The sequence below is a fragment of the Ochotona princeps genome, chromosome 2, assembly GCF_030435755.1.
Source record: "Ochotona princeps isolate mOchPri1 chromosome 2, mOchPri1.hap1, whole genome shotgun sequence".
Lineage (NCBI taxonomy): Eukaryota > Metazoa > Chordata > Mammalia > Lagomorpha > Ochotonidae > Ochotona > Ochotona princeps.
The window spans coordinates 161,239,269-161,260,845 of record NC_080833.1 but is presented as its reverse complement, the minus strand read 5'-3'; positions in this window follow the sequence as shown (position 1 = coordinate 161,260,845).

The following is a 21,577-nucleotide window of genomic DNA, read 5'->3' as shown; positions in this document are numbered from 1 at the left end:
GCAACAGACTGTGCCGGACCCTGTACTGGCAAACACACACAAGAATCAGTTCTGGAATCACCTCAGACAAAGTTTCTTCGGGGATCTCCCCAGTTGAACTGCTGATCTCAAAACCCCAACCATAAAGAGAAGTCACAGGTTCCATGGTCTGACCATGAAGTGCATGTGTCAAAGCTGAGCCTCCTCAGAGGCTCAGATGGAGCAGTGGACAGCATATCCAGGTGCACATGGAGGATATGGCAGTCCATCAGAACTCGCAGAGGACACCTGGTACCACAACAGAGGACAGAGGACAGAACTCAATCAACTACTCCAGCCATGTGTTGGCAGTAAAAATCTGGGCAAACAGAGACTCTAAGGTGAACTATATCAGCCAGTGCATTCTGGAGAGATTTCATCGTGCTTGGAATGGCGAGATTGACAGCAATTCAGAACTGTTGAACTGTCAAAACCACTTGAGCAGGACCCTCGGAGCATGCCCTACATTGGGGACCTGGAATGGGTGAGAGGTTGGATGGGGCTTTTCCCTTTATCTCTTCCCTTATCCCAGATACAGAAAAATAATACTAACAGTAATGTGGAAACAACGGTCTTACCCACTTTCCTGTAGCCCTTGACCTTTTGGGCCTTAATCAACTACGTAAAAATTATCAAAATAAAATAATCGCAAAAACAAATTAAGTGTTTCTTGTTGATCAACTAATCCATATTCACAGCAAGCCCTTGTGGAATGTACTATTATTCCCCTGTTTTAGAGACAGGGAACAGAAGCAGTGTTGCCTTAAACGACTTGCCTACAGGCATACAGCGAGGAGAGGCGGGTTTTGAACCGAGAGACTCCAGAACCCTGTCACCACAATGTCATGCTGCTTTGCACTATGGGCAGAGCTGAGGCTCAAGAGTTTGAACAACCCATCGTGGTACCACTGTCAGTAAGGGAGGGCCCATCCCCAGACCCACAGTCTCCAAGGCCAGTGTTCTGCTCACAATCTCCATATAAGAACCATCAATGTTTCTCATAAAGTTGTCTTCTCCAGGAAGCCTCGTCTCCAGTCCCCCTGCCTTGCCCCAGCTATAAACCAGAGCTGCTGCTCTGCAGAGAAATCCAACTGCTTGGCCAACCGCACTCTCTTGGTGTCTTGATGATCCATCTCCTGTCACACTTACTCCTGTCCTCAGCTCATCTCCCCTCTAGGCTATCAGCTTCTTAGGTTTTACTCCTGTCCACAGCTCGTCCCCCTCTAGGTTATCAGCCTCTCGTGTTGTTTGTTATTCCTAGTCACACATGTGCAGTTGGGTCATTATACCCCACATCCTTTGGTACAAGGGTACTCCTGACCCACAGTCAGGCAAGGGGACTGACCGGGCAGGAGTTCAGGTTCTGCCTCCCTGGCCAACAGGAGATTTGGGTTTCTACCACTGTGGGAGGGCAGAAGGACTCCTAACCTCAGCCCATTTCCCTTGTCCCCACAATCCTCGCCTGGTGAGGCACGTTCTTCGACCACTAACAAACCAGGATAAAGCAGACCACAAGTGACCTCTTTCTTGCCTTGTCTTTATTCACAGGAACCTATGTGACAAAGGTACACCCAGCTAAGCTCACGCAGGTAGGCCCAGAAACCTGTTCTCCCAGATGTCCCTTGACAATGGGTCTATGACAACTCAAGATTCATGTGATGACTTGAATATATCCTTACAGCCTTCTTACTTCCAAAGTGGGGGTGACGGTGTTTAGGTCCTGGATCGTGTATAGCCAGCACTTGGCATGATGCCCTGCACATGTAAGTGCTCAGTAAACCTCCTGAGGTTTATTGTGTCTTCAGTCGACTGCTAAAAGTGCCTTCCTTTCCTTCATTGTCTTCTCCAATGCCCAGAGTGAAACGCGCACACAGGATAAATCATACAGCTTTACCCACATAATCATTGCTAGAGTTAAGAAATAGAACATGGCCAGTCCTTGTACAAGCTCCCAAAAGCCCTCACCCAATGCTGCCTCTTTTTTATTTTTTCAAATTGGTGGAGTTAGCTATATATAGGCAATTCTGTCATTTGGAGAAAAAAACGCCATATATTGCACCCAAGGGCTGTGCCAGCGCTGTGAACTCGGCAGGACAGCACCAGGCAACATCCTTCCTGTTACCCCTTCACCCTTCCACTCCTTGTGGGTTCCTGCTACTACTGATGTTGACCGCAGGAGAGCTCACCAGATCCCAGCAACTACTTCATAACATGCACCGGAATCAGTACCTTCACTCGGTTACAGAAACAATCAGAGGACCCATTTCTCACTGTCCTGAGATCTGAGCAGCGGGTAGTAAGTGTCCACATACTTTAAAAAGAATTGCGCACTAAAGGTTTTGAGGTGCTGGGGTGCAGTCAGGGTCAACAGGAGGTAACAAAGGGTGGGACCTCCCTCTGATCTGGAGGATTTCAGGGGTGGGAGCTTAGCTGGATGCAGAGACCACGGTAGGGGAGGAGAGAGGCCATGGCAGGAGAGGCCTGCATCCGGTGTTTGGTGAGGCCAAGTGGGTGCTACAGGAATGAGGTACCCAGGGTAAGGCTGGACTGAAGCTGTAGTGCAGGCTCCCAGAGCTCCAAGAGTATGCTCCCTCAGTGGGAAACTGTGCTTACAGCAACAGATGCCACAGCTAGAATACAGAATCCCTGAAGACCCCACACAGGGTTCCTACAAGGGAGATGCACCAACTAGGAAGACTACTGCTGTCACTAGGCACCTGGTGACTACAGGGAACTGCCACAGCATCAGAGATACCTTCATTCCGCCCCTGGCAGCAGCTAGCGACAACTGAAGCAGCTGTTCAAGTCAGGGAGGAGTAGCAAAAAGAAGCCACCTCGACACCGATCTTGCCCTGGACTTGTCTGCAATTCCAGCACCAGGCCTGAGTCAAGAGAGAAGAAAATCTGTGACCCGCAGGAGAAACCAAGGAGAAACACACAGAGAGATGGGGAGAGGTCTTCCATTCATCCTGCAACAGACAGGGTTGGGCCCAGCCCAAGCCAGAAGCCCAGAACATAATCCAAGTCTCTTGTGGGTGTGGGTGTCAGGGACCCAAACAATTGAGCAATCATCCGTTGACTCCCTAGATACTTCAGCAGGAACCTAGAGCAGTGGAGGAGTCAGGACTCAAACCAGACTCTTGGGCCCATCAATAGACTGAACCAAGTGCCTGCTACCCCGGAGCCAATCTCCTCTAAGACTAAAAACGATCATCCAAGCTTAGGAATCGGAGATTTATGTCATGGGATGTAGTAATGAGAGATCAACAGAGTGAATTGGAGGTAAGTACAGCTTTAAAAAGTCATGATATGGGGCCCAGAGGTGTGGCCTAGCGGCTAAAGTCCTCACCTTGAACGCAACACCAGGATCCCATATTGGCGCCGGTTCTAATCCCAGCAGCTCCACTTTCCATCCAGCTCCCTGCTTATGGCCTGGGAAAGCAGTCGAGGACAGCCCAAAGCTTTGGGATCCTGCTCCTGTGTGGGGGACCTGGAAGAAGTTCCTTGCTCCTGGCTTCAGATCGGCACAGCACTACCATTGCGGTCACTTGGGGAGTGAATCATCGGACAGAAGATCTTCCTCTCTATCTCTCCTCCTCTCTATATATCTGACTTTGTAATAAAAATAAATATATTTTTAAAAAGTCATGATATGTTGCAACCTAAAATGTTCATTCTAAGACAGTCATACACAATCATGTCACTTAGTCCCCAGCCTGGGAACTGAGGTTCACAGGCAGCAAACAACATACTCTGAACATACTACCACTGGGTGCGAGGCCGCAGATTCACAGCCTCAGCTCTGTGTGCCTGCGTCCCTACTAACAACAAACACTGCTCTCTAAAGCACCTACTGTGTTCACAGCAGCACACAGCAGTCTCCCTGCTCAGGGTCCCCTTCCAAGCAACAACAGGGCTCAAAGAAATGAGCTCTTGCATTCCTTCCTACACTCCAGCCCCAACCCCAGCCTGTGGCGCATTCATTCAGACATAAATGGAGTGCAGATGGTTTTCAGAAAAAGTTCTGAGCGGATGCAGAATACCACAGACCCCTGCCATAAACCACAGTGAGGCTGCCACAGCCCCATCTTCCTGGAGAGGACTGGAACATGAGAAACTCCAGAAGCTCTTGGAAAAAGTCCTCCTGGAGGCCGCTTGTGCTTCCTAATTGCAGCAAGATGTCCCGATTAATGCTAGTCTCTCAGATTCAACCCTCTGAGCTCAGACTTTCTTAGGCAAGGTGATTGATGGAAAGAGGATGAGAACAGGGACATCCCCCACACTCTTGGTCAAGTGTGAGGAGCCAGGCGCCGGCTCTCGCTGGAACACGTGGCAGGAGAGACGTTCCTGGTTGCCAGCCTAAGGAAAAGATGACTTCATCATGTCCTTTGGCATTCACAGTAAACCACAGGCTGCCCTCTGCGAGGGGCGCAAGGGGTCCAGACAGCCCCAGATTTCATAGGAGAAACATGCAGGACGATGTGTTTCCCATGAGGGGTGATGACTCTATGGAGGAGTTTCTCACAGAAAACAGGGAGAAAGATTCATAATGTGCAAGATGAAGGGCATTTACATAAAGGTAACAAGAACCCAAGTATTCCCCCAAAATCATGGTTTTATTAAAGCTGATCATGTATTTAATTCTGACTGCAAGAGAGGTGTGGAGAGGTGTGGAGAGGGAGGGCAGAGGCACTCTAAAGGTCAGGGGTAACTGGTGCCTTGTTGTGTTTTCTTAAACCCTAACATTGCCAAGACTTTGTGGAGGGACCTTGACCATGCCAGGAGGATGGACTCTGAATCCCAAGCCCCAGACCTGGATGGTCTTTAGGTCACCTCATTTTCTCCAAAAGAACAAACTCTCTCCATCAGGAAAAACAAAACACCATTTACATCAAAGAAAGGAGTTACCAATTTCTAGCCACTGTTACAGATCTTTTTACTTAAACTGAGGGTTTTCTCTGGTTCCCTTATGACCTCATTCTGCCTCTGCAATTAACCACAAGCAAATGAGAGAACTGCTTTGGGTTTTAGCAAAAACTGCATTATGATGGATTTTTCCAATGGAATCTCTAAGAAGACATTCTGTCCCCAGATGATAGGGTAGACATCATTGAACCATGAAGGAAAATGAGGGTGGTGAGTAGCTAATGAGGCTTCAGTCTCAAATGTGACTGGCAAACGCATCCCTTCTTCCTTGGCTCGCTCTTGCCACAGATACACAACTAAAGCTTCAGGAAGCTCCAGGCTCTCTGACCCATGTACTTGGTCTGGGAGCACAGGTTTTTGAGCACCTGAGAAATCTGCACTAGCTCAACTCATCCTGGACTAGAGACTTAGACAGTTCACCCCCTGCCTTTCCTCTTCTGTGCTTGCAAGTCCATCCACTGTGCAAGGCAGCACTGCTCCTCCAACTCCAGTTGAATCAAGGACATTCTAGTTTCTGTAGCACTGAATCCTCTGATCAGGCATTGCATATCAGACAGACAGCTAGGTGTGGGCAAGAATGAAAAACGTGGTTGTGTGTGACGAAGCTTCCTGGGATCACCTTCCAGGTCTACACTACCCCCTCTCCTGATTGAGTGGGGTCCACTCAATGTGACCCCAGGAAATCCTTACATCCCCACACGATCCTCCTCCTAAAGCACGTTTTCCTTCAGCAAGGCTAAACCTCAAATACATAACACAGTCTAGAGAAGGTCAAGGGTGGTATTCCCAACTCTACCTCAGGCTCAGTCACTTTTTCAAGGGCAACCTGTTTGTCGACCAAAGCTCATCACATGGTGATGGTCATGAGGGTGCCCATGATGACCATGGGGGAGCCATTGTCCATGCACTTGGCTGGGCCAGGCTCTGTTCTAGGCACCAGAGAGGTCATCAGTCAAAGCCTTTCATGTAAGCTTCAGGAACAGACTACTTCCTCACACAAGGGCCTTCTAACAGCCTCATGAGACAAGACTCAGTTGCAGGTGGGACCACCAGGAGCTCCTCTTCCCTCTTCTCTAGGAAAGTGAGACCCGTGTTGCTGCTCTGAGTGTTCCCTCCTGAGTGGCTGACCTTACACTGTCACCTGGACTCCAAGTCTGCCACACACACCCAAAGGCCCCAAGACAGGATCCTCCTCTGCCCTAAAACAGGATCCTGCGCTCTGCCCACTGCCAAGACACAGCAAAGGCTGAGCAGGTGTCATCTGACACCTTCTAGAAGCCAAGCAGAATCTGGCCATGGTGGCGAATGGCCGTCCAGATGCAGTAGTTATCTCCTTTGTGTTAGCACTTGTCCTTCTAGTGCCTATACAAGCACTCCAGTTTCTCAGGTTTCTAAGTAAAACCTCGCCTGTTACTATTCACTCTTTCTCCTTCCCTGCCACCCCCGGCTCCCTCCCAAACACAAAAATTAATAAACATAACAGACATACCAAAACTAATCTATCACATCATTTCTGAAGAAAGTCAATGTTTGGGTCAACCACAACACTCTTCAGAGGTGCATACAGGCATCCCCCTGGTCATCACATACAGAGCACAGAAAGAGGAAAGTCCAAATGGTCTCTTGTTCACAGCTACAAGCTCTGCCTTAGCGTCTGCAAGCACAGTGATATGAACGATCCCCCCACCACCACCATCAGGAGAAAAGGGACTTCGACGTCCTAAAGAAGTCAACAGAGAAAAAAGATGAGGGCATGAGAGACTGGAAGGAGACATTTTAGCCAAAGTATTTTACTCTAGGTAGAATCCAATACATGGCAGACTAGACCCATTCCTCTTGAGCATCCAAGTGGCCCCAGGTTAGGACATGCCACCCAGGTCCTGGGCAACAGCTCCTAGTTCCAGTATAAGTCCTCAGAGTGATGATGGGAAGCCACTCACACTACCTTGATGGAGCGTGAGGCCAAGGAGATCTAGGCCTTGTCCTGGAACCGTCCCCACCAAGCCAGCTTGCTCGCTTCACTGGCGAAGCTGCTGCCAATAGTACCCTTACCTGGGAAGCTGCTGGGTTCCTCTTCCAACCCTTCTTCCCCCTCTGAGCCAGGTCCTGGTGCTGCAGACCTCGGCGCTGGTCTGTCCCCTGCTCCCTGCTCCTCAGCTTCCCTCCCTGGGTTTAAATCCTGTCTGGGCCAGAGGAGGAGCCAAGGGGGAGTCCTGGGTGTTAGCCTCCCTTCCCAGCAGGGACTCTGTTAGGACCCAATCAGCAATTCCTTTTCTTATTCTAACCAGGAAAGAAAAAAATGTATATGCATTTCCCGCTTCCCTTTTATTTCAATTACACAGCAGCTAAAAATATCAGACTGTTTCCATTTAAGTGGATCCAAAATAAGTGTATTAACGGAGTTTTTCTGACCCCAAGCTGGGTCTTGGAGTTAGAAAGCATATTTTTATAATCTCTCTCTCTCTCTCTCTCTCTCTCTCTCTCTCTCTCTCTCTCTCTCGTTTCAGGCATTTGAGGACAGGGACTTTGTCATTTTAAAATAAAAAAAAGACCTTTACCACAGAGAGAAGGAAGCAAAGATCCTTAGAGACAGACCCTCTTCTGAGCCCCACCTCCTCCCTCCAGCATGAGTGGCAGGAAGGGCTTTGAAGGACTGAGGGACATTCAGTCACACTCCCCCTTGGTCCCCCACATCTTTCCAGATGCTGCCCCCACACTAGCCTTAGAAGGGTTCCAGAGCCAGGAAAGCATCACCGCTGTCCTTTGGGGGCCCACTTCCTCTTCTGCGGTTCAATGGATACACTTTCATCCCTTCTATATGCTGCAACTATTTCAGTAGTTTGTGGGCTCCCACCTGTGGTTCGTCCTACTCCTTGCATCTCTCCTGCCCTACCTAGAGCGGACTCCGCAGGACCAGTCCACCACAGAGCGGAAGGAGCCCCATGTCTCCTCTCCACTGGATAGACATCAAATGCTGTTGGTGGCAAAGATGAGAAGGGAGAGGAGAGGTAGAAGCTGAGAGAGCTGCTCCCAGAAGTTCCAGGCTGGGCCAGAGCCCGACTGCTTGGATCTAAGGCCAGTGTATGAGTTTGCAAATGGTCTTTGGCTTACCCACTCATGACTCAGTTTGCAGATCACTAAATCAGAATAATATGAATCTTCTGAGCGTTGAATGAGTTGAAACATATGAAGAATTTAAACTGATACCAATGATACAAAGCAGACTTAATGAATATTAGCTTCTATTACTGGGATTATTATCACTTTTAATCCTTCTTATATCTCCTACTAGTAAGCTTTTTATAATCTCCACCTCAGTCCAGAAGAGTTCATAACTTCTTAACTCATAACTTCTCTTACAACCACAAGCAGTCCTGTAATCAGCCCCTAGATTCAAGGCCAGCTGTACACAAGGTGGCTAATATGGAGTTTCATCAGAAAGTCCCCGAACCCCAAGCATCTCTTTTCTTCCTTGGACCTTTTATAACTGCTTCCTAAGTAGGAAGCACCCCCATGCTGGTACCTGACACTGATGTTGGATGTCATTTCTGCTGCATCTAATTCAGAATTCAGTCACGTGTCCACACACAGCTGCTGAAGAGTCTCACAGTATGTGAGATCATGTATCCATTTGGAGCTCAGGAACTTTGTGAGTAAAGAAAGGGATGGAGACAGCCTTGATGGGCGGCTTCAAGTGTGCCGCTGGTCCTGCCCAAACACCACTGGCAAAATGTTCTCCCCGAGTCAACAAATCTCATCACACTGCTCGCCGACCAATTCTCTCCAGAAACTCTTGCTACTGACAGGATTGAGCTTCTGAGCTATTGGGTAGGCATTTGGTACAGTGGCTAAGATGTCTCAGGAAATAATACTGATTTTTCATATCATAGTGCATGGTTCAAGGTCTGGCTCTACTTCTGATTCTGGACCAAGGCTGCAACCAATTTCTTCTAAGTACATGGTAACTTACCTGGAACTCCGTTACAATAGATGCAGGCAGGTTCCCCAAAGGTACTAGACCCAAACCACAGTGGTCGGTGCAGATTCGTCTATCTCTCAAATAACCTTACCTCTCCTCTTTCCAAAGAAAATGCCAATTTTATTTCAATATCTAATTCCTTCTTCTTGGTTTAGGACTTCAAGGAGTAGGTTCTCCTCTAAAGCCACGGGGGCAATATTATCACCCCTGCCGGTGACAAATTTGGGGAAAAACTTGCAATGCATTTGGGTCAATGAGACATGAAGGAGAAAATGCTAATAACAATTCAAAGAAAGCTTACTCAAAAGAAGAAAAAGATAAGGAAGAGATGGATATTGTCATATCTGTGTAGATTGACTGGTATTTCTGCAGACACCTTGCAACCAGTCTTGAGGGGTGCTGGCCAAAGATGAAGAAGCACAGGATGGTCTTCCTCTTCCCCTCTAGGGGTAAGTGCTTCTGCGGGAAGAAAGCCAAGGAAGAGACGCCTAGCCATCCCAGCTGAGGCCCCAGATACTCAAATGAGACCAGCAGTCCCAGGTGAGCTACCCCAGCTCAGTCTAGCCCAGACTGCCAACCAAAGAAATACAGGTGAATAAATGACTATTTTTAAAGCCACTACATTTTGGAGACATTTGCTATGCAACAATGAAAAACTGATACAGCAGCCTAACATGTTTTGTCCCAATAGAATAGTATAACTCATCCCAGAATAACCTGGAAAAAGAGTTTGGTTCAAGTGATGATTCAACCAACATGTTATTATATCATCTTCTTTTATTCGAGAAAAATATAGGAAAAAGCATTTCAGCTACTCATCTGACATCATTTTCAATTGTGTTTGCCTGGAGAAATCACCAAAAACCCAACAGGCCAATGTGCTGGCTCTGGAAAAACCTGAATCAGTTGTGTCTAGTTCGGAGACCCAGAGCCGGCCTCATCTGGTTTTGGTCTGTTCCAGCTGGTTGGAAGATATGTCTTAGTATCTTTCATTATGATTCTGCTGAGCCTAAAGGAACTGAAAGAAAACCTGCACAGATCTCTACAGTCAAGAACTTGTCTCAGCAACCTCTCTCTCTCTCTCTCTCTCTCTCTCTCTCTCTCTCTCTCTCCAGGCTGTAAACTGTGTACTATTTCCTCTACCCCAGGATCATCTCTTCCTTGTTCCCCTTGTAGAATCTGCAGAAGTCAAGCCTCTGATCACGTTTACAGGGATAGTCTGTCTTTGGCTTCAGATGTGCAAGTACACTCCTGCAAAAACAGACACCAGGTGATGGAATTCAGCAAAGAAGACGTTTTATTACTCCCTTCAAGGCAACAGAAGAACCGAATTCTCCTGTCAATATTTTCTTCTCTTGCATCAATATTTTTTTATATCCATCTCAGTAGAAGTCAATATCTTCTTATTAATCTCCTTAGGCAGTAACAGTCGCTATTAGCCAACGACCTGTAGTGTGGAGCACCAGAGAGGTGGATTTACAGCTAGCACCTTAAAATCTTATAAGGAAGGGCTGTTTGGTCTTTATGAGGCTCCTCAAGTATCTTTTGCTCATAAGTAACTATTTTTAAGACATCACTAATACTTTCATTATTAAAGTAACATGATTATACACTGACTACAAAATACAGAAAAATGTAAAAAGGGAAATCAACATTTCCTATAATTCCAAGAAACAACTACGGATTTTTTCTACAAATGTATACATACGTGGAGAGATATACACTGATGGATAAAAGACTAGAGATACACCTTGTGGCACAGTGGATAAAGTTTCCACTTACAGTGCCAACATCCTGTATCAGAGTGCCAATTTGAGTCCCTAGTGCTGCTTCTATTTCAGCTTCTTACTAACGCACCTGGGAAGGCAGAGAGCATGACCCAAGTGCTGGGGCCCTTGCCACACATGCGGGAAACCAGGATGAAGTTGTTAGCTCTGGACTTTGGTTTGGCCCATACCAGGCTGCCGCAGCCTTTTAGAAAATGCATTAATGGGGAGAAGATACTGCTCTCACATGTCCTCTCTCTCTGCCTCTTGTATTCATATAAATTTTTTTTCTTTTTTTTACAAAATGGCCTTGTACTTGCATATAAACTATGCACATATTCTCATGTACTATACAGTAACTATTATTGACTACTAGATTGCTTGTCATACAAATACAGTTAAATGCTATATCTATGACAGATTTCTTCAATATATCCAAAGGCAAGGAAAATTCCACAAATATACCATAGTGAAAGGTACTGTTTCGTCTACCTCCAAAAAGCCTTAATATTCCTTTTTTTTCCCCAGAGAAAAATTATTTCCTTTCAATACCTGCTCCCTTCCCCTGATCTTGCAGGAACAGCTGCAGTTGGATAGGAAATAATGACCAAAACCAAGTCTGTACATGTTAGATTCATATCTTATTTTCAAGCATTTCTACTCCATAGTTGGTTGAATTCGTGGATGTGGAACTCAGGAATAGACAGCCTGTCGTACACGCATCTAAGACAAGAGGGAAGGGACTCATTGCCATCAGAGAAAGGAATTTGGGGGGTTCATCGGAATGTTATTTAAACTGATTGTGGTAGTTGTCTCAGCACTTTATACATTTAGCAGAATTCATCAGCCTGCATATTTCACAAGAGTAGATTGTAAGATACACAAGTCGTGTCTCAGTACACTTGACTTAACAAATAAAAGATCTAGTAAGATCACTACACAATCTGACTCAGTTTTGCCCAGGTCTTGGTCTACTCTTCAATGCTCTCAGCCTTTTAAGATGATTTATTTGAAAGACAGAGTTATAGAGGCTGTGGGGTTGGAAGAGAGAAACAGAGATCTTTCATCTGTTAGTTCATGTCCCAAAATGGCTGTAACAGCCCAGGCTGAGCCCATTCAAAGTCAAGAACCAGTGGCTTCTTCCGGATCTCTCATTTGGGTACAAGGGCCTAAGCACTTGGGCCATTTTCTGCTGCTTTCCCAAGTGCATTAACAGGGAGCAGAATAGGAAGTAGAGCAGCTGGGACTTGAACCAGCACCCAAATGGGTTCCTGCAGGCATCAGCTTTGCTTGTTATGCCACAACAACAGTCCTGATGCTCAGGCTTGGCAGCACGCAGGAATTACCTGGGAGTTTTTAATAAGATAAGCCAGCAGTACTTACCTTGTTAAGTAGGGCAGGAGGGAACCTGAGACTTTAACTTCACGTCTCAGGGTCAGGCCTAAGCACTGTGGGTGGTTGGAACCACCTGGTGGTTCCAAAGTGTGCAAATGTTGGAAACCATGTGGTTCCCACAATAAGTCATTTAGGTTAAGAATAAGGGAAAAGAAATAATGGGATGTGTAAACTTCCCAATCATAAAATAGTTTTATGAATTTTTAAACTAAATCTATATTAGTCCACTTCTATTTTTTGTCCCTTTCCTGCAAAGTCCAGCAAAAATCATACAAATAATTTTATTGGGATACAATGCACCTAACATGAAATTCATCCATTTACACTGTACTATTTAATGATTCCCAGGATATTCATAAGGTTTTTCAGCCATCAGCATTATTTCATTAGAAACATTTTCATCAACTCAAAAAAAAAAAAAAATCCCGATCTTATACCTAACAACAGTCATCTTTCATTTCTCACAGTGACAACCAATAATCTATGTTACCTATAAATTTGCTGATTCTAGAAATTTCATGTAGCAATAATTTTTCCCACGTATGATGTCCTGTTACTGGGTTCTTTTACTCAGTAATATTTTCAAGATTCATCTTTTTGAAGCATGCATCAGAACTTTTTGTTGCTGAGTATTATTCTATGATACGGACATGCCACGTTTTGTCAGGCCATTCATTCATCAGCTACGGAAAGTTGAGTCACTTCCACCTTAGGACTTTAATAAATAATGTTGCCATGAACATTTGGTCCAAGTTTTTGTGGGGATGTATGCTTTGTTTGTCTTGTGTGTTTACTTAGAAATAGACTGGATTGCCAGAACAACTGGTAATTTTATGTTTATCTGAGGAACTGCTCAAGAGTCTTATGGTAATATACAGACATTCTGATTTTCCCACGTCCTCATCAACACTTGCCGTGATATTCTTTTCAGTATAGACATCCCCGTGCGTGATAGAATATTGATCTGAATTCCTTCAATGATTAATGGAGCTAAGCAGCTTTTCATGCACTTATTGGATATTTGTGTATTTCTTCACAGAAAGGTCTATTCACATCCTTTCCTCACTTTTTAATTAGGTTATTTGTCTTTCCATTATTGAGTGGTAGAAGTTCTTTTGTTAGCCTGAACACTAGACCCTTAATAGGTATTTGATTCACAGGTATTTTCTCCTGTTCATTAAATGTCTGTTCCCCTTTCTTGAAAATATCTTGAAAATATACACATACATATTTCAGAATATATATATTTGAAAATGTCCACTTTATTTTTTTAGGGTTTTACTACTTGTGTTTTAGTTAGAAGAAACCATTAACTAATCCAAGGTCAAACCTTCTTCTAAGTTTTTATACCTTTAACTCTTACATTTAGGTTGATGATTCTGTTTTTTAAACATATTTTTATTTCATTTGTAAGGCAGAGAGGCAAAGGGGTCATTTGCACATGCTCACAAAAGCCAGGGCTGGCCAAGCCACAACCTGGAGCCCAGAATCACAGGCAGGTCTCCTGTGTGAGTGGTAGGAACCCAAGTCCTTGAACCGTCATCTCCTGCTTCCCAGGAAGATCCGCAGGAAACAGTTTGACAGGAACAGCCAGGATCTGACCTAGGCACCGTGAGCTGGGACACAGGCATCCCAAGCACCAACTGCCGCACCACTGCCCGCCCTCAGTGGTCCATTCTGAACCACTAAGTACTGAACCACTGCCCACCCTCGGTGGTCCATTCTGAACCATTTCTGTGATGGGAGATATAGGTCCAACATCGTTCTTTTCATGTGATTATCCACTTGTCCCAGCATCATTTTATGCAGATAATTCTCTCTTCATTGACTTGTCATGATCATCTTCTTGAACATTGTAGCCATCTGCATTTTCAAAAAGCATTGGTATCAGCTCACCTGGAAGACTTTTACACATTCTGTTAACACTGTTAGGAGGACCAAGACCAGTTGTCTGTGTCTACAGACAAGCAGGCCTGGCTTCTAACACTGGAACCTTTTGAGTACTATGCTCCCACAGGTCCCTAAGACGCACTTTGATAAGCTGGTCATGAGGTTCATCAATTTAATAAGCGGAGCATAATTTGCTTCTGAGCAAGCTGATGGCTCTGATTTAAGTGGATCTCCTAGTCAGTTAGAAAGAATGATGTGCACAAGCTGATGGTTTTAAAATCAGAATCAGAAAGGAGGCCCTTGGGAGACCTGAGCCAACACAGCCACTTCTCCCCTGTAACTCATAATTAAAGTGTGATTTGTTCTAAGCCAATCAGAGTAATTACCACCTCCCTGACATGGTTCAATTTAGGAAATGATGTCCAACCGCCCAATTCCGCCAACTGGAAAAGCTTCTCACAAAGAAGTATTGGTCCTTCTTCTAACAGCTGTTGTCTTTCCTTCCTGGAATGTGCCAGCCAGCTTGTCACCATGTGGAAAAGACAAGCATGACAGGGCAGAGGTAGAGAGAGAAGCCTCAGATCTTGATGTCTTCTGGCCTTGGGAATTTCTCATTTATCTGAGATCATTTGTTTCTCTGTTATGTAAGCAAATTTGTTGGGATGTTATATTAGTTGTATTCCAACTGTTCTAGCCAATATACAATTCCCAATGCATAGAAGTCGCCCTCTAGACCACAAAACTCCCGGGAAATTCTACAGTTGGGCACAAGGATCATAGGAGTTTCCCGACTCACCTGGGACCTGCAGAGTCCTGTGCCTCCAGCTGGACCTCCACCAGTCTCGGCTTCTTCAGGGAACACAGCATCCTTAATGCTTTACTAGAAAGAGAAGAGAGTGTTGGTATCAATAGGTTCGATATTTGCTTATCTTCGAAGAATGTTTGGCTATGAAGGATGTGCTTTTGTATTCTCCATGGGATGCCGGATTGAAAGGAAGCCAGAGAAGGCTGCAGAGAGAAGAGTCTCCCGCCTGGGAGTGCTGGTCCTGCCTGGGCATGAGTCCTACTCACTGCGCATCCTCCTGCTAGGGAAAGATGGGAGCCAGCTTGTGCAGACACTCAGGCTTTCTATCCATCTCTTCTCTTCCCAATGCCCCACTCAGAGACATCACTGTAGTAGCTTCCCGTCAGCCATTGTGGAAGTATTTACGCACAGAAATCAGAGCAGGGCTGGAGAGCTGGCTGTTAAACATCACCAGCACGCCACTGGCAATCGCTTCTAAGTTGCTCCAGGGATTAGCGGTTCCTTATACCAAAGTATCATAACATCTCTTAAATTTCGTGGGTGTGTATTAGAAAGGATAAAAGACCCCAGTATGCCTCCCTGAAAATAAGTAACTGCTTTTTAAAAAGTTGGAAAGTCAATTTTTCCCTACCTGCTGAGTCACAGTCCCCCTTCTCAAATGCCCTCCCACCCCTCGCCCAGCCAGGCCACGCTGCGTGCATTTTATTATTGTTTTAAACATAACTTTGATTCTCTGTAATAGCCCTATGGCCAATGTTCTATGATTGGAGCTTTGTTCTTTTGTTCTTTCTTTTGTTCTTTTTTTTTTAATTGTTGTTTTCTCAGAGGATAGGGTTACAGCAGGCAATTGTTCCATTCCAAGCCAGAACAAGTTGTGGGTAACAACTGGATCTTGCTGGGTAACTGCTGAAGAAACCCATTTGAGGCCATCTGTGGTGTTGGGTACGAACCCGTGCTGTTGGTTCCCTGAAGGAAAGGGAACCAGCTTCCTACACACAGCCCTGGAAATAGCAGTGATGTTCCTGCAATGGGGTCCCTGCCACCATACGAGAGACCTAGACTGAATTCCCATCTTTTGGCTTCAGGTATGGCCGGTACTCAGGCAGTGAGCCAGAAAATGGAAACAGTGTCTCTCTGCTGCATACATTTTTTAAAAAATTACTAAAAAGTACTGATGATGATCTGAAATGTTGTAAAATGACATCAGTAAATTTGTTCAGTGCAGGGTTGCTATAAACATTGTCTCTACAAACAGTATTGGTAACATATAATTAAGCCAAGCATGTAGTACTGGTTGGGTGAATGCGGAGAGGACCAAGGTCATGGTAATTCTATGCATCCCCCACGGAGTCTCAAGCTGAAGATAGATTTTTTGCAGTTCTAGAATATTTCAGATATGCAAAAAGATGTAGACAAATTATTTCAAATACTCCTGTATCCTTATCCAGATTAGAAAATAAAATAGTGGACCTGGCACCATAGCCTAGTGGTTAAAGTCCTCGCCTTGCACACGCCAGGATCCTGTATGGGTGCCAGTTCACGTCCCAGCTCCTCCACTTTCGTTCCAGCTCCCTGCTTCTGCCCTGGGAAAGTAGTCAGGGGCAGCCCAAAGCCTTTAGACCCTGCACCGGCATGGGAGACCCAGAAGAGGTTCCTGGCTCCTGGTTTCAGATTGGCTAAGCTCCGGCCATTGCAATCACTTGGGGAGTGAATCAGCAGACAAAAGATCTTCCTCTGTCTCTCCTCCTCTCTGTATATCTGATTTTCCAATAAAAAAATTTTAAATCATTTTAAAAAGACAATAATATATATGCTGTTGAAGTTCCTCAACCTGCCTCCCCAATCCTATTACTCCTCCGAGAAAGAAACACCTTCCTAAAATTGAGATTATCATTGCAGTGCACATGTCCGTATGTCTAAAGCATCTACTGGCAAGATCAAACATAGCTCCTTTCCTGACATACTTCTGCTTTCATAAATTCTAACGGTTTTATTTTGAGAAAAACAAACTTCACTTCCCTCAACATTCCCCTCTGCAGATTGAGCTGATACTTAAATCTGCATAATTCTAGGCTATCAGACAGCAATAATTATTTTAAAGTGGCCAGCATGTCCTAGCATGCTATTTTTTGTGGGGAACACAGCATATTCTTGCAGTATGAATATTTGTACTTCTCTAACAACTTTCTAGTACTCTGATATGCAAGAATTTTTTATTGTAATCTGGTCAAATTTGTCATTATTTCCCTTTACAATTTGATCTGTTATGGCTTATGTAAGGAATATTCCTGCAGTCTGTTGTTCTGAATAAACAAATCATTCGAGAAAGATACATTTATACAAAGAAGGCCTCAACAGGAAACCTGTTGGCCTCCTGTGAGGGAAGGCCCAAGCCAGGGAAGAAGCCAGTCCTGCCAGCGCCCCCGATCCTGGCCTGCCGGCCCCCGTAACCGCAAGAAAGTAAACAGATGCTGTTCAAATCCTGGGCCTGTACTACTTTGCTATGGCCGATCTTGAAGAATGACGTGCAAGAACACAGATGTAGTCACACTTCTTTGAGTTTACCTATGTTTTATTGTTCTTCAGGTGTAGGGGTTCATGCCTGCCCTTCCTCACTCTCCACATTCCCCCTCTCCTATGTTGTCCCCTTGCATTACCGCAGTGGTCTAGCCGTTAGTGCAAGTGGCAAGTGTAACTTTCTAAATTTAAATGGCATAAGTGCAGGTACAGGTAAAAAGCCTAATATCACATTGTGGAAGAGTATTTATAAGCTTCACTGGGAGCCCTACTTTTACTCAGAAACAGTGATGCATACTGTGTAGTCCCTTTAGTTCCCCGTATGCTAGCTCTTCTGTATAGTTTGTGTATGTGGGTACAGATAGATACAAATGTGTGTGTGTGTGTGTGTGTGTGTGTGTTGTACTTTATGCCTGGGTTATCATATACTAGAGAACATGTGCACTTTGTTTTCCCAGCTTTTCTCTATTCACTATGTGTTAGCCCTCTTCTCAAAAGGACAAACATTAAATGTTTCCCACCGTGCCCTTCAACAGTCACTTGAATACTCTCCTTGCCTTTTCCCCCCGTATTAACGGTTGGGTGCTACTAACTTCCGGGTCAGATTCCACAATGATTGAAATACTGAACAACAAACAGCAGAGAGAGGACCGCACTGTGCCTGCCCACAGTCAGTGAGGCCGGAGACGCTTGCGTGCTTGGGAGGAGCCTGGGCAAGACCTGCTTCACAGCCCTGTCTCCAAGAAACGCTAGTACTACATTGGGTACGTGGTGGGTCCGGTGACCTTACTGGCATTCATCCCGGGGTCACAGGGAGTAGAGGTGGGAATGGGGAGTTACCAGCCTTAGCCCTTCCCAGTAAAATCTACCAGACATTGAAGTTGTAACCTATAATGTTTGGGAGGAAGCTACCAGTCATGTTCATTCTATCATCCCAACACTTAGCGCTATGCCTGCACTTAGCAAAGAGGCCCGAGTGTATATACCATTTCCCTGTACCCCAGTCACTACTGTGTGCCACTACAGAGGCCACTGCTGAGTGTTTTATAAATTGGGAAACAGTATGGTGAGGTCTTTGGTGTAGGGAGATCATTTTAAATGCATGAGTCAGAATGAAGCTGGACGGACATGCCGTGTTACCATGTTGGTCTCTGGGTGCTGAGATGGTAAATAAATGCTGTTTTCCTTTCTGTCTCACTCAGATATTTTACAAATATCCAACCATAAATATGAGTTATTTTTAATCTGAAAAGAAAGTAATTGAGTTGCTTCCTACTCATTCCTTATCTGTAGTTGAAAATTCCCTTCACTCTATAAATTCCTGACCAATTTCTTAGGCTAGCTTTCTGTCTCTGGGGTTCCTTCCTGCACGTGAGAACAGGCATCCTCCCTGCCTGTTCACAGATGTTTCCCAAGCGCAGGGATCCACAGAGATCCACAGGCAGTGTTGGGATGAGTCAACAACAGCTCTGACAGATGCAAGATTGCAGGCCAGTTAGGAGGCAACTTTGGTCACCTGGACGAGGGATTGAATGTCCCCAGACTGGAAAAGAGAAGACTGCTGTGGAGAAACGATGGGATAGAATCTACAAAACCTGCTGACTACCCAAGTTCATTGAAAAAGAAGCAGCGACTGGGGGAATATCTGTAGGCAGAACTAGAGCTAGTGGAATTGACTGATAGTTTGAACAAAAGGATGATGGGAAGGGGATCTCCAGGAAGCCTCATGAGATTTATCTCAGCAGCTACTTGTGAACTGACAAGATTTCCTGAGAGGGGAGAGTGGTAAATGCCCAGAACTCCAATTCGGATAGCAGTAGGCATGCTACGGTGAGAAACGCAAGCTGGATCCCAGAATCAGCGTAGGAGTCACTCCTGTGGGTGAACCAAATCTGAAGGAGGTACCAATTTAGTTTTTGGCATGAGTGTGAGGTGCTCATTGAGATACCCATGACGCACCAGTGTGATTATACAGGTCTAAACTTCCGGAGAAATTTTCTGGATGCAGATAAAGATACGGACGTAGTGGGGATGGTAGAACCACCAGAATGACTGAGAAAAAGCAACAGTCAATACAAAACAGAGTGTCATTTTGACCGAAGCAGGAGTTGAGCTAAGTGAGACACACACTGGGAGCCATGTCGGAGTTCAGTGGTCCTGGAATGCATGGAAGTGTGCTGCTCACAGCGTGCGAAGCCTCCTGAGAAGCAATGTGGGTCAAGGGCCCCGAAGTGAGACTTGGGATTAGGAAGAAGACAGAGGCATTATAAGAACACATTTCTCATCAAAAACTAGGATTTCTAAGCTGAATCGCCACCAATGGCAGTGAGCTGCAGCGTGAACCCAGAATGTCAGGGTTGTTTTTTTTTTTTTTTTTGCTTGCTTCTTGTAACCAGACCATTGGCAATGACCATGACCAAAAAAAAAAAAAAAAAATCCCCCAAGAATCCTGCTGATGCAGCCACGTCCACACACCAAGCACAACTCACCCGACAGCCTCGACAACAAAGCTCTGTCACAGGCCTGGGGGCCGCACAACCTCGGGCTTTGCCTTTGTGTTCCAGAAGCAGCTATAGACACGAGCAGAAACACGGCTCTCCACCTTTCCATTACAGCGTTCCACAGGGGGAAGAACACGGCCCGAGGCGCGGGGGACTCAGACAACGTGACTCCTTGAAACCTTGGCAGCCTTTCCTTCTGCCATACCACTGAGGTTTGGGGTGAAGTCTAAAGAGAAACTTCAAAAATGATTACAAATGATGGCTCTGGCAAAGCCAAGCCACAATGGGAGTCAGAAATGTCCTGGATTTGGGCCGAAGGCGAGGCGGCACGGTGAGTGTGTGAGCCCGAGAGTGGAGGGAGGCACCTGAGCAGAAGCCTTGGTGGAAAGCAGCTTGGTAGGGAGCGCTGTGCTCGTGCAGGGGCCTGAGCTCGGCGTGAACACTGCAGGCACACCATGTGCGATTGCCTTCACAAAGTCCTCAGGTTCCAGCCATGGACTGAAGCCAGACGCTACAGAGGCCCCACTGACGGGTGAGGCAGACAGGTCCGCTGCCCCCTGGGCCATGGCTGGCCCTGTTTGGGAGCCAGGGTCGGGGAAATGGGGAAGCAAAGTAAGCCCAGAGGATGGTTAGAAGAAAATCATCCAACTTCTCTTTCTAGTCAGTTACTTTGTGCTGGATTTCTCTTCCCAGTGGAAGAAGAGTAACTCAGGAGAGAAGTAATTTGAGGCAAAACATCTCCTTCAGGAGATGCAAAGGCCAGAGCCTGAGACCTAATATCCAAACATATAAATCACCTGTAGTTAAGCCTGCTAGGGACTCCAAAGCGCACCATGGTGGAGAAGACAGGACCCTGCCTCTCTTGGCTCAATGTAAGGCCCAGTGTGTCCCCGGGAACCAACATGGAAAACCGTCAGAGGACTTGTAGACCGAGTCTGAGTCCTGGCTCCAGTCCTAATCCTAGCTGCTTTTCGGTGAGCCGTCTGGGAGGCAGGGCTGTTGGCTCAGTGCGTGGGTCCCTGCTGCCCACTCAGACACCAAGTGGAGCTCCGGCCCCTGCTTTCAGCCTGGCACAGCCCTGGCTGTTGAAGACAGTTGGGAGTGAACCCGCCGATTGACGATGATCTCTCTGTCACTCGCTTCCTGAACAAACAGCTTTCAGAAAATCACAGGTGGAAGAGGACCAAGAAAGAATCCTAAAGGAAATCTAAGGTCAAGGCTATAATATCAAAGCCGGAGGGAAGGGAAGATACGCAATGAAAAAGATGGCCTTCCTCATGCTCCCTGGCCCCGTCCTGAACACCAGGCACCCTAGTGTAGCCACCAGCACACTGCTCCTGAGCTCACAGAACTCCTGGTGGCCCAGAGAGCAGGCTATCACAGAGGAGTAGAGCCACTGTGAGTACAGGGCAGTAGGGGTGAACAGAAGAGCAGCCCTCACCTTGCCTGGACATGCAACTAAAGCCTCCTGGACAAGAGGTTGCAAGTGTTTTGAAGACAAAAACAACATGGTCACACACACACACGTGTGTACAATATGGGCCTCCTGCACCACGTTTTGCGTATGGAAGGTGCAGAATAATGCCTGCTGAGTGAGGCCAGTGTTGGGACACGGAGGGTTACGTGACCTCCTGTGATGCTGGCATCCCACAGAGAATGCCAACTCAAGCCCCAACTACTCTACCTACTGTCCTTCAGACACCAGTGGAGGGCCCAGCACGATAGTGAGGCGGTTAAAGTCCTCGCCTTGAATGCACTAGAATCCCATATGGGCACCGGT